Below are 14,260 nucleotides of genomic sequence, written 5' to 3' on the forward strand. Positions count from 1 at the left end.
CTTCTTTTTTATATAGTAATTATTTTTTAAAAAAGTTTTTATTGGTTATTTTATTTACTTACATTTCAAACGTTATCCCCCTTCCCAGTTTCCCCTCCACAAGCCCACATTTTACCCCCCTGCTTCTATTATGAGAGTGCTCCCCCGCCCACCCACCTGTTCCCTCCTCAGCGCCCTAACATCCTCTAAGCTGTGTCATCAAGCCTCCACAGGACCAAGGGGCTCCTCTTCCATTGATATCAGTTAAGGCCATCCTCTGCTACATATGCAGTTGGAAACATGGGTCCCTCCATGTGTACTCTTTGGTTGCTAGTTTAGTCTCTGGGAGCTTTGGGGGTCTAGTTGGTTGATATTGTTGTTCTTCCTATTGGGGCCCTGTAGTCAGTCCAATGGTTGGCTGCAAGCATCTGCCTCTGTATTTGTCAGGCTCTGGGAGAGCCTCTCAGGAGACAGCTATACCATGTTCCTGTCAGCAAGCACTTCTTTGCATCTTCAGTAGTGTCTGAGTTTGGTGAATGCAGATAGAATGGACTTTTTGTTCCTGCATTTCCTTTTGACAGGAGCAAAAATGAATAAAATCAAGAATTTCTGCAGCAGTGGCAAAGTAGAAGGTCACCAGTTTATAGGAGTACATTTAAATTCCATAGGAACTAGCTAGTGCTGGCCACTGTCTTCTGGATTTCCTTCCTGTGCACATAGGTTATAGTGGTGGCCCAGCTTCCTTTGCATTGTCTAATGTCCTGGATTTTCAGCAGATGAAAAGCTGCCTGCTGACTATCAATCCAATGAATAATATGTGTCCATATGTGTAATACACACTTCTCTTCATGTCATTTTGCCAAACGGATAGCCCACAGGATATTCTTTGGTGTTGTTTCAATGCAATGCTTGTCCAAGACAAGAAGAGATGACATAAAAGATTATGGGTTGGCCTATCAATTAAATTTGTACAATTAAATTACATACAATCAATTAAATTAAATACAATTAAATTTGTATTTAAATGATGTAGGTCTGAGAACTGATTTGAAAAAAATGGATTTAAAAAATAACAGTAAGAGCAAGCTTTTTTAAAAAATCAATACACATCCTAGAATCTAGATGACAGTCAGAGAGGTGAGGGGAAAAAGGGGAGAAGAGGAAAGACTGAGAGTTCGAACTATGACTAAGACAATGAAGAGGAAGCAGGACCTCCCCAAACTATGAACACAGGAAGGACATTAGAAGGCAACAGCCAGCAATAGTCCCTATGGAATCTAATGTGAAGGCAGAAGGGGACATGTTCTTTCCCACTTGAACTTGGAACATTTACTACTTCTCAGAAGATTGATAAGTGACAGTTCAGCAATTTGAAAACACACATACCTAAATATGCATCTATACATGTATTATGTTTTAAAGCGTTTGCTGTTAGCTATGGGACGGTGTGTATAGTTGTGGACAGCTAACCCATTTAGATCTGATACCTTAATGTTTCTTGGATGGTGTCAAATCCCAGGTCCACAACCATGTCTACTTTGCAGTTGAAAGATGTGACACTTGCCTTAAAAATGTGTGGTGGGAAAGTGGATGAACTAACTATCCAAACCTCTACCTTTATTGCTGACTCTGAGTGCAGGCAATGAATAATCTAGTGGCTGCAATGTTTTCAGAAGGCTTTAAAATAGCAGCCAATGAGTAGTTTGTCAGTGCTATTAATAGTAGGTTGAGTCTACAGAGAAGACAGAGGAAATGTAGCATGTAAGAACTCATTATTCCTCTAGAATGAGACGACAGTCAGCTATTTTTGCACACTTAGCTGAGAAACAAAGACATCTTTCCTTTTTATAAGTTCTGTAACTGACTCAAAAAGTTTAATTTTGAGGTTTAGCTGCTATTTCCACCAAAAGCCTGTAACTGCCTTTGTTGACATTCAGGAACAGGTTCTGACGCATGTTCCATTCAGGAGCAGGGTCTTTTGTATGCTCCATCCAAGAATGGGTTCTGACATATGTTCCATCCAGGAACAGGTTCTGATGTATGTTCCATTCAGGAGCAAGTTCTGATTCATGGGCACACCATTATTAGCTCTGTGAACTTCAACAAGTCACTTAAGCCTTTTGGCCTAAAACATAGAGATAATAATTAGTTAGTAGTTCTCATGAAATTGTCATGGAGATTAATAGGTTAGTGCCTGGCAGATGTGGATATAGCTCGGTAATAACTCATCACAGATGAATGAAGATGGCCAATAATCTCTATAGAGACTCTTCATAGAATTCTCCTCTCACCTGTGAATGGAAGAGAACAGCCATCTGTTTTGATGCAGGTGCCTCCGAACATGGACCTCCATTTAGACTGGATTCCATTGAATCTGACCTTCTGATAGGCGTGTTTTGTGATACGTTTGCTCAGGAAACCTAGTGTGAGAATAGGAAAATATGGCCTGAAAGAATGTGATCCCCAACCAGGGTATGGTATGTGTCTTAGTCACTGTTCTATTGCTGTGAAGAGACACCATGACCAAGGCAACTCTTATAAAAGAAAGCATTTAATTGGGCGTTTACTTACAGTTTTAGAGAGCTAGTTCATGATCATAACAGTGGAAATCGGACAGGAATGATGCTGGCTGGAGCAGTAGCTGAGAGCTTTACATGCTGACCTACAGGCAGCAGCCAGAGCAATGGAAAGAGAGAGATGGTGGACGGGCTGGCTTGGTTATCATGGGCTTTTGAAACCTCAGAGTCAACCCCAATGACATGCCTCCTCCAACAAGGCCATAGCTCCTAATATTTAAACAGTTCACCAACTGAGGACTAAGCATGAAAATATATATATGAGCCTATAAGGGCCATTCTCATTAAAACACCACAATAATCAACAGTCTCGAGGAAGTAACTGGCTCAGTTTTGCAGGAAGAGCAAGAGACAATGTAAGCTACACCCCTGAGGTGGCCAGATGGACACAGGGTAGTGTGTACGATCAGTCAGACTCCTTCTAAGGTTCTCCTACTGTGCATAAGGGAATTCAGGCAGGTCTTGTTCTTCTTTATTTATAGCTTTATCTCTGCTATGGGAACTGGGCAGGAAGAATGAACGTTTCATGAGTTAGTCAAGTTATTTTATGGCCATAGGTTTCTGTGTTTGTAATGACTGAGTTGCCTGCTTTTGTTATGTGTCATAGCCTCCATTCAATTACCAAATTTATGTGTATAGGATTTGATTTTAAAATAAACCTGGAAAGAAAGAAACTGTTAGATAAGTATCTACCAGGGGATGAGGCACAGTCCTACTGCTGAAAGGGCCAGCTAGCCAGCCAGCCAGTACACTGTGGATGTACCTCTCACCCCCACAAAGCCACATGGAGACTGCCAGGGGGAAAACATTCCCTTAGCTTCTGTGATTTTTTTTTTTATTTTGCATTGTTTTTAAACAAAGTCTCACTCCATAGAGTGAGACCAAGTTGGCCTGAAACTCACAACAATCCTCCTTTCTGATCTCCTAAGTATTGGAATTAAAATCTTGATTGTCTTAAAAAAAAGTTATATTAGTACCAGTCCTTGATTAGAAACAGAGTGTTGATTATCAGTTGTTTATTCAACACAATTTCTTTGAATATGGTAACTCCTATGAAATATCCTGTTTTCCTTCAGCTTCCAAGAATTCAACTGTGTCTTTACAGTTTGTTATTTCTCAATTACTCCTATTACAAAATACAAGGTGCTAATGAAATTATTAAAAGTAAACTTTAATGCTTTCTGTCTTTCCATTGAGTAGTCTTTTAACTTAAAGACAGAATTTTAGGACTAGTTAAAACAATCACTTTAGTGAGAAATATTTTGAGCTTTATACATATACATATACATATATATATATATATATATATATATATATATATATATATATTAAAGGTATATAATTACTTTAATGCTTCAGATCACTTTACATAAGTGGGTACTTTGACATCATGTACTAACTAGTCAAGGCTCTTGAACAACAGCCTTGTAATGCTGTAGCACTCATGTTCTTTATTCTCACAATGCTGGGGAGCTGCCAGAGAGCTGTAACTCATCTCTAACCAGGAAATATCACACCAAACACCACTAGCCAGGGATTCAAGTCTGAAGTCCAGTTTCTGCAGAATGTACATTACTCTGTACCTGTGTAAAAGTGAAAAAGGATGAACCATTGCAAGTCAGGCACTTTCCATATGTATTTAGAAAGAGACTTAAAAGGAATTATATCCACATCAGCATCTACCTTTGGTGACTGCACATGGGATGGATACTCAGGTTGAATGGTCTTCAGACTGCCCCTCCTTCAGTTTCTTTCCCTTACTTTGTCTCCATATTTGCTCCCTTGAGTATTTTGTTGCTCCTTCTAAGAAGAACCGAAGCACCCCCACTTGGTCTTCCTTCTTCATGAGCTTCATGTGGTCTGTGAGTTGAATCTTGGGTATTTCAAGTTTCTGGGCTAATATCCAATAATCAGTGAGTGAATACCATGTGTGTTCTTTTGTGATTGGCTTACCTCACTCAGGATGATAATTTCTAGTTTGATACATTTACCTAGGAATTTCTCGAATTCATTGTTTTTAATAGCTGAGTAATACTCCATTGTGTAAATGTACCACATTTTTTGAATTCATTCCTCAGTTGAAGGACATCTGGGTTCTTTCCAGCTTCTGGCTATTATAAATAAGGCTGCTATGAACATAATTGAGCATATGTCCTTGTTATATGTTAGAGCATCTTCTGGGTATATGCCTAGGAGTGGTATAGCTGGATCCTCAGGTAATGCTATGTCCAATTTTCTGAGGAACTGCCAGACTGATTTCCAAAGTGATTGCAACATCTTGCAGTCCCACCAACAATGGAGGAGTGTTCCTCTTTCTCCACACCCTCGCCAGCATCTACTATCACCTGAGTTTTTAATCTTAGCCATTCTGACTGGTGTGAGATGGAATCTCAGGGTTGTTTTGATTTGCATTTCCCTGATGACTAAGGATGCTGAACATTTCTTTAGGTGCTTCTCGGCCATTCGAGTTTCCTCAGTTGAAAATTCTTTGTAACATCTATGCTGGACAACATATTTTGGCATTTGGAAAGTTTCATTTTGAAGCCAGCAAGCTGGCTTAGTAAGTGAAGGTGTCTGCCACCAAGCCTGGCAACCTGAGTTTGATCCTAAGACCCACATGAAGAGAACTGACTCCAGCAAATTGTCCTCTGGCCTCCTCACACACTCATGACTTTCTGTTCTGTACACACAGACACACACACACACACACATGTGCATGCACATACACATACTCATACATGTATGCGCATGCACAAACGCACACGTGTACACACACAGACACACACACACACACACGAACACACAAGGATAAAAAATGCTTTACTCCTATTTTAACCATACTACACCTTTTTTGTATAATTCTTTCTCTCTTTGGTGAAGTGATTTCAACACTTCTCTGTTCAATGCCATCTGTGAATGAGCTAACTATATTTCCTGGCTGGATCATTAGGAGAAATGTTATGGCAATAATACTTTACTTACATACCACTTTCCCAGGAAGCTACAAGTGCATTTGTAGGAGTCACTGTATTAAATAGTGGTGCCCAAATGAAGCAAACAGTTGTATAGTTAGAGAGGATCTCAACATTAGCATGGTTTCTCTTAATGAGAAAGAGTTCAGGATCCTGGACTTCTTCAGCCTTGGGATTGAAACTAGGCGTCCTTGGTCTGAATCACTGTAGATCCTGCAGGTTGTAGGAGGGGACATGGTGGGGGTGGTTTCATGTCCTTGATAAACGAGTTTCACCTTTTTTTCCTCTCTGCCTCAAGGCTTCCTCTTACTTTTCTGGATTTTAGCCAATTCGCAGTAATTAATACTGATACATATTGGCTTTCTGCCATTTCTCAATGGTTAAAACGCTAGAAGGAGAAAGAAAAGAATCAGATAAAGTAAATTATCAAGAATGATTTAAAAAGTTACTAGTGTCTCTCTTAAAAACATGCAAAATTATGTTTTTTTTTTTAAAAAATGTCTGTGCATTTGTCCAGAGACCTGCAGACTAAGTAAGGAAGAGTAGATCTATCTTCATTACTGATTTTGAGCTTTTTACATTTCTTTTTAAATAGCTTGTACTGGGGCCCAGAGAGGTGGCTCTGTGGCTCTTGTTGCTCTTCTTGGTTCTCTTACAAAGGACCCAGGTTCTGTTCTCAGCACCTACTTGGCAGCTCACAGCTGCCTGTAACATTGGTTCCAGGGGTTCTGAAGCTCTCTTCTGACCTCTGGAGGTTCGTGTGTGCACACATACATACACTTATGCTCACACAGGTATACATCAATAAGTAAAAAAATAATGGTTTTCAAAGCAGTTTGGTTGTGCTTTGTCAAACAGGATAAAAACCTCTTCTATGGTCAGGTGTGCTGTCTACTCAGGGCATTTGTGGTTGATTAAGGAACTTTAGCTTTGCCCAAGCCCCACCCTTTTAATTCTTTATTGGTTATTTTATTTATTTATATTTAAATGCTATCCCCCTTCCCAGTTTCCCCTCCAAAAACTGCCTATCCCACCCCGTACCCCCTGCTTCTGTTCTACCCCCTACCAATTCCTGCCTCACTGACTTAGCATTTTCCTACACTGGGGCATTGAGCCTTCACAGGACCAAGGGTCTCCCCTCCCATTGATGCTAGATAAGACCATCCTCTGCTACATAGCCCCACTTTTATTCCTGGTTTGAATAAACACAGAATGGTTATAGGCATTTCCCTCAATTTTTTATGACCGATTTTGGGAAAGTTCACTCTTTATTTGCTTTTAAATTGCTGACCAGGAAACAGAGAACTATGAGGTTTTTGATATTGCCTTAGGTGACTGTTGTGGCTTCTGGACATGGACTTGAAATGGTTTGGAAAGGGTAACAGCTGCTTTGGTCTCCACTGTCTGCACTGCACTGAATAACAGTGAGACCTTAGGACAGCATGGCATGCTGGCTTGCAAGGCAAGCATGAGGATTCACACTTGCCTGTGTACATAAGCATTGTAGCCCTGAATGCATATGTGTATGTGCATGCTCACCCATGTGGGCATGTGTGTAGGCCAGGTGCGATCATTGGGTTCTTCCTTTACCACCTTCATTATTTCTTTGAGCTTGTGTCTCTGTGAAACTTACCATTTCAACTCGGTGGGCTCTCCAGATACTCTACCCTACCCAGCACTGTGACGTACAGATGCAAGCCTCCATGCCTGGGTTTTTCATGGGTGCTGGGAATCTGAACTCAGGCCCTCATGCATGTGCAGTGAGTACTACCTCCCTAGTTCCAAATAGTAATATTTTAACACATACACATGAATCTTTATTATTTCACCCAGTGATTTTCTTTTAGGTCAACTCAACTTTGTAATTTAAATAATTTTAAAAGGAGATTAGGAAATCAGTAGCCTTTTCTAAAATAGAAGCTATAGAAATTAACAGGACAAAACCCAAAAATGATACATAGCTTTTACTGTTGCCTAGAGGATCAGTACCCACAGCTCTCTCTTCAATTAAACACAGATAGAGAGAGGTTGCTCATTCAATCATATCACACTGGAACTCTTCTCTTTGTTATTAGAACTTCAACATGAAAACCCTCATCACAACCCAATTTTAGAGACTTTATTAAATTTGTTTACTTGCAACTTTAAAATAATAATTTCATTATTTCCCACTCCTTTTTTCTCTTGCTTCCTTGCTCCTTCTTAAATTCATAGACTTCTTCTAAAATTACTATTGTTGCATATGTAAGCACATAAATATGTGAATACGACCTGATGGATTGTTTGGGGTTGGCCACTTAGAATGGCTTTTCTCTGCGAAAGACTGACTTTCTCTCTCTCTGTACTCCTTAGTTGCCTAGAGTTCTTTTTTTAGGGATGGGTCCCTATGAGAATTCTCTTTTCCACATAGCATGTCTATTGGTGTTGTCATTGTTCAGGACTTCCTTAGGCAAGCATTGTTGAGATGTCTTAGTATAGATAGCTTCTCCACTGTCTCTATGAAACACAGAAGCAGACTTTCTGGGCCTCTGACTATTACACTCTTTCTGATCCCTCTTCCGAAAGGTTTCCTGAGTAGTAGGTGTGCAGGTTGTGTTGTAGATATATCAGTTGAAACTAGCATCCGAGATTTTAAAGTTTTTAGTATAATTATCTAAAATGGTATCCCTGACTACCTATGGCAGCATCCCGTGCTTTGAGGAATATCACAAAGCAAATGAGGAAAAAGAATCAACCTATTTTCTGTCTTCCACCTTTTCTCTCTTCCTTGTCTATCTTACTATGTACCCAAAATACACTATGACATATGGAATATAACGTGAATCCTCCTCCTAATCAACTTCACTGTTGATCACAGATTTTCCCTTTCAACCTGTTTGGTCACACATCTACTATCCCTGTTCAAGATGTGGTGGGAAAATGGAGCTGGTAAACAAGGGAGTCTAAAGTCTAATGCAAGAGTGAACTTTATTAGGAGCAGCATCAGATGATTTATACTCTAAGGGTTAAAAAAAAAGTCCTACAACTAAAATTCTCATGGGTTCAAGCCATACACAATCACAAGGACAAGCCTGTGACTTATGTTTTTCTATTGAATTATGTTTTCCATGAATTATGTTTTTCAATTGAGGCATACAAATAACAATAAGTAGTTGTCATGTAAACCACTCCTATCTACTACATCTGAGAAGGGCAAGAAACACATTCCAAGGATAATTCTGTGTTTTTAAAGAAACCGAGGTTACAAGACTCTGGTCTTGCTTTTTGGAGTGTTCTTGAAAGCACTCAGAGCTCCCCTCATAGGGCCATGCTTGGACCATGTTCAATAATTTACTTTTACCTTTTCATGATCTTTTCATCCTCACTTTTCTGTTATTTCTGTCCCAGTTCAGGATAACCTAGTGTTAGGGACTAGAAACTCTTGGGGTCACTCTCTTTTCTGACATCAGTTTATTCCCTTTGCCTGATGTTCACTTGTGTTAAAGAGCTATCATGTGCCTCTGTCCTCCAGGTCACTGTCTGAGGCCAGGGAGCCAGGGGTCCCATATAACACCCTAAATCCTGATCATTCTGTCAACTGTGCTGCTGCTGTTTAGTGGCTTGCTTGATTTGGTTTCTAGAGTATGCTATATGACCCCAGCCATCTACCTACTGCCTGGTAGAACTACCACACTGAATGTGGTTACTACAGAAGGCATTTATTTCACCACTGTTGTTTGGCATACTCAAAAGTACTTTTTCAAATAGTACTTTTAAAAGTAAAAGTATTTGTAAAATAGTATCTATGATATTATTACCAAGCCTCACAACTTCTTCAGAGATAATTCCTGTGAACTCTACAGCTCACAGCTAATTCTTCCTGTTAATCACAGTAGATTAATTGTGGCATGGATTGCCTGAAGATATGGAGATTGAATTACAGACTATGACCCCAAGTCCCATAATCAGCCAGGACCAACTACCTTGAAAGCTTTCTCCTTTATCTCTTTGTATAGCAAATATAAAGAATTATCCTAGCTGGAACAGAGAACTCCCTGGTAGTATTTGTGGTTCTGATTAGACCTTGCTAAAGATATATCAAGATCTCTAATGTGAACTTTACCTCCTTTGTTACTATTCTAAATTTAGAAATTTTATTTTCTTCTCCACAGGGAAGAAAATCATAGAAACTCTGATGAAAGCAAAGATGTGAACAAACTAAAAATAATGTCAACATTAAATTCTAAGAAAGAAAAGTTGCTATTTACAGTATAGGCTATGAATATTTGGAAACAATACCAGGAAACATGAACGTGCTGGAGTGTGTGATTAATAGTCGTTTTAAAGTGTACACACAGCATTTGTGACTGTGCATCAGATGTGTCACTCTGGCTCCTTTACTGTACATGTGTTCTGTGGATCCTAGTAGGATGCTGCATGACCTTCAGCCTCTGCTGGAGTCATGTATCCTCTGGGTAGCAATAAAAATGACATCCAAATAGAGTAGAAACCTCCTTTCTGCTTCATCTTTGTGTTCTAGAGGCCGCCTTGGGCAACATGACACTAGCTGTACTTTTGTACATTGCTAATGATAGTAATTTCCAGATGACATCTTTAAGGAACTTGGCATGTAAGTCAGGAGAGGGCAGTATCACAATTTAGATCAAAACACACTAAGTATGTGTTTGTTTGCTGCCAGATGACCCTCCCCCTCCCCACCCCTCAGCTTAAAGGGCCCCTGTAGGTATTCAACTAGAAAGGACAACATGCTTATTAAAAACATTTAAAGTTCTGACATTTCACTTGTGTGAGACCTTTTATCTCTGATACATGGCTACCTTTGGGAGTGTTGTGGTATCTAATGCCTTTAACATTTCATGGACTCCACTTAAACCTTAGAAGAAATTCAGGTAAACATGTCAGCAGTTTAAACAGTTACCTGTTAGGCTTGGGAGACTCACTGCCCTCTAAGCTTGAGAAATGTCAATAGCACATGTAATTCAAGAAATAGTCTCAGGAGAATATTCTTGTAGTTCTTATTATTATCTTTAATAATTCTCTGGAAAGGCAGATGGAGACTTTTCCATCCCGTTCCTTGGAGCAAAGCCCAGGCTTCCGTAGATGCATCATAGCAAGAATTCCTGGCAGTACTGTAGCTCCCAGTTGTGCCAGAGAACTTCAAGAGTCATCTGTGAATAGGAAGGGCATTGACACAGGGTGTTTACAGTCTTTAACAGCTTTTATGTAATGCTTTCTTTACTGAAAAAGGAAACTGTTGATCATAGTCTCTGTCAGTTTACCATGACAAAGTGTTTATAACAAATGCCACAGTACCAGAGTGATAGCAGTTAATTGAATTGGGGAGGAGGTCTTCTTTGGGGGGATTGATTTTGAGATTTAGCTACATTTTGAAGTAGAATGTAGCATATGAATTCCAAGCAAAAGGAATGATGGGATCAAGCCCCAATAGGCAAACAACCATGTTCCATACGGGTGTGTGGTTATGGCTATGGGCAAAGAAACAGGTGGTTAGTGTTGTGTGAGTGAAAGCATTTGGATTTTTTTTAACAATTTCTTTGCAAAGTAGTTTGTAAAGAGGGAGCTGTGTGAGATACTTACATTTGATTGTTTTGTAGAATTTTTGGGGAAGCATGAATCAATCTATATTAAATCCAGGTTAATCTCTACACCTTATGCTAAGAAAATGGATAGCAAAGAAAGTTGTCTCAAACATTTCCTTTATCCATAGCTATTTAATACACTGTCTCCATTTCTATGTAGCCCATCCAATCTGAGGCTGGTCTTGAACACACAAGTACATTTACAGAGTCAGGTTCACTTCCATTTGCTTTTCTCATTGACACTTGGTAGTGGCCTCTTCTACCTCCCACGAAAGGTTCAGACTTAAGGAGACACATTAGTTTCTCAGAGCGTCTCTCCCTCTCTTTCACCCTTAGACCATTTCAGACAGAGTAAGCTCACTATAGCATCTGAATGTGATGCAAATATATTTTCTCAAGAATTTAAGTGAAACATTTTCAAGAACAATTTAGCTGACAGGAACAAACTCACCAGCCTGTGTAAAAATGGGGTCATGGACAGAGAAAGTTATAGGTACATCAAAGTGATGAGCAGGGGAGGATGATCTCAGTTCAGGTATAGTCTCCAGACACAGCCATGGAAAGCAGTTTAGGGAAAGCCTAATGGGCGGCACCACTTCAGAGGCATCTATGTTTCTGGTCTCCAGAGGTTTCAGTGGACCTGACCTTTTTTTCCAGGAAGACCTGCAATGTTTTCAGGGCTTCTTCTTTAACTCCTTTGAGTCTATCAGCAGTCTCTAACAAAAGAACTGGTGTATCTGCATGCATGTAGAGGCCTGACGTTGATATCCAGAATCATCTTTGATTGCTCTTCTATGTTATTCATTAAAGCAGGCTCTCTCAATAAAACCCAGAGCTCACCAATAAGGTTAGTCTTGCTATCCAGTTTGCTCTAAGGATCCCTTCTCTCTGTCTTCTGGGCCTGTACTTACAGTCAGGCATTCCCTTGAGTTTCTGGGTATCTAACTTGGCCTTCATACTTGCTTGGCAAGTGCTTTGACTTCTGAGCAATCTTCCCAAACCTGAACTCTTTTAAAATTGAAAATTTCTATAACCTCTGATGTTATTGCCTGTTATCTTAGTCTGCTAAAACTAGGTCCCATCAGTTCTACCAGCCTACCCACTCAAAAATGCTTTAGTAAGACAGGATAGGGAAGAGATACAAGTGCATTTCTTGGTAAATCAAGAATCTTCTTTAGGGATTCTTCAGAAAGGCTCAGTAAAAGGCCATAACATATTTATGGGAACTATAACTATGTGTATATTTTTTGGTTTGGTCACAAATAACACCATACTTCCTCATCTGCTGGATGAGAAAAACATGTGAGCTAAACTTGGCCCTAGATAAACCATCTAGTGGATTCAGGGGTGCTGCTAAGCAAGTATAGATCACAGAAAAGCTGTTGCTACCACAGTTGATTCAAGAAATTTTCTAAGATAAATAGTAGAAGACAAGGGACACCTGCAAATGTCAAAGGAAATTCCATCACCAAGGACTTGTAGTTTTGCTTTATTTTATGAAAATTCTCTCTGCATAGATCTTTCCTAGGAAAGGACTTGTTTAAATCTGAGTTATGGATGACGTCTTCCATCAGTCATCTGTTAACCCGCATCTATGTTTGAGTCATAGACCCTTGGAGAGGTGAGGTAGATGAGGCGCTATAGTGCCATTGTATAGAAACCTCCAGGACTCTATAGTTTAGAACAGTGGCTTTCCACCTGTGGGTTGCTACCTCTTTGTGGGTTGAACAATCCTTTTACAGGGGTTACCAAAAACTATCAGAAATCACAGATATTTCTATTACAATTTATACTAGTAGCAAAATTACAGTTACAAAGTAGCAACAAAAATAACTTTCTGGTTGTGAACCACCACAGCATGAGGAAGCATATTAAAGGGTCACAGCATTAGGAAGGTTGAGAGTTTCTGACCTAGAATATTAGTAGGGCTTCATGTTCTAGATGAGAAGGCAACAAGATGTGAGGATGAGAGGCTCTAGGTAGCATCTGAAGGTTAAAGCTTGACAGTGGGGATGATGCAGAGCATAATGTATACAAAGGATGGGAACTTGTAGAATGAAGAGAATCCTCCTTTTTCACCCAATCACGTCACTAATTTCCTTCCATCATGTTCTACTTAGTTTATTAAAGAGCTAAAAAAAATCACTGTTAACTGAGCACTAGCTGATGTGTTTATAAAAAGATAAAGAGATAAAGAGAATATGTTCTGTGGATGTGTGTGTGGGAAGGGGATGTCTCAGTGGGCCCATGCCGAGGACCAGCCACACACTGGTATAGTATAGAATAGAGTTTATTCAGGGCATGGGGAGGGGAGCCAAGAGGGTAGTAGAGGCAGAGAGAGAGAGAGAGAGAGAGAGAGAGAGAGAGAGAGACAGAGAGAGAGAGAGAGAGAGAGAGACAGAGAGAGACAGAGAGAGACAGAGAGAGACAGAGAGAGACAGAGACACAGAGAGAGACAGAGAGACAGAGAGAGAGAGAGAGAGAGAGAGAGAGAGAGAGAGAGAGATAGACAGAGACAGAGACAGAGAGAGAGTAGAGGAGTAGAGGCTGGCCATGAGCATGTGGAGAGAGGGGGAATGGAAGGGGGAAGGGACAAGGGGACAGAAGGATCAAGAGAGAGCAAGAGAGAGAGGAGGGGGCAAGCAGCCCCTTTTATAGTGGGCCAGGCCTACCTGGCTGTTGTTGTTGTTGTAGGGTGGAGTTTAGACAAATGCTATCAGTAGCTATAATCCAGGCTCCACACTGCCACCTTCAGATCAGTCCACCCAATGATCCTGAGGTGATTTGATGCTGCTGCCTGATGGAGTGGTCCTTGGTGGTCTAATTGGTTTGAACTCTAAACACATCAATTATAAGCATTCTAGTGGTTGTGGAATCAGAAAGCATATCCATTAGGAGCACTTGATACAGCATGTATAAAAGTTGCTATTTACTGCAGCTGGATACATCTGGTTTTGATAGTTTATTCTTTTCTTCTCCAAGCATATTTTTCAAAAGAGAAAAAAATGAATTTCAGAAAATCTAGTTGCTCGGGAATTACTCTGCTAATGAAAACTATAAGTTTCTGTTTTGGGAGCTTTACGAGAATTGTTAATTATATACTAGAAGTGGTTCTCTGGCTATAGTGCTAGTG

This window comes from Grammomys surdaster, unplaced genomic scaffold (assembly GCF_004785775.1).
Source record: "Grammomys surdaster isolate TR1022 unplaced genomic scaffold, NIH_TR_1.0 126391, whole genome shotgun sequence".
NCBI lineage: Eukaryota > Metazoa > Chordata > Mammalia > Rodentia > Muridae > Grammomys > Grammomys surdaster.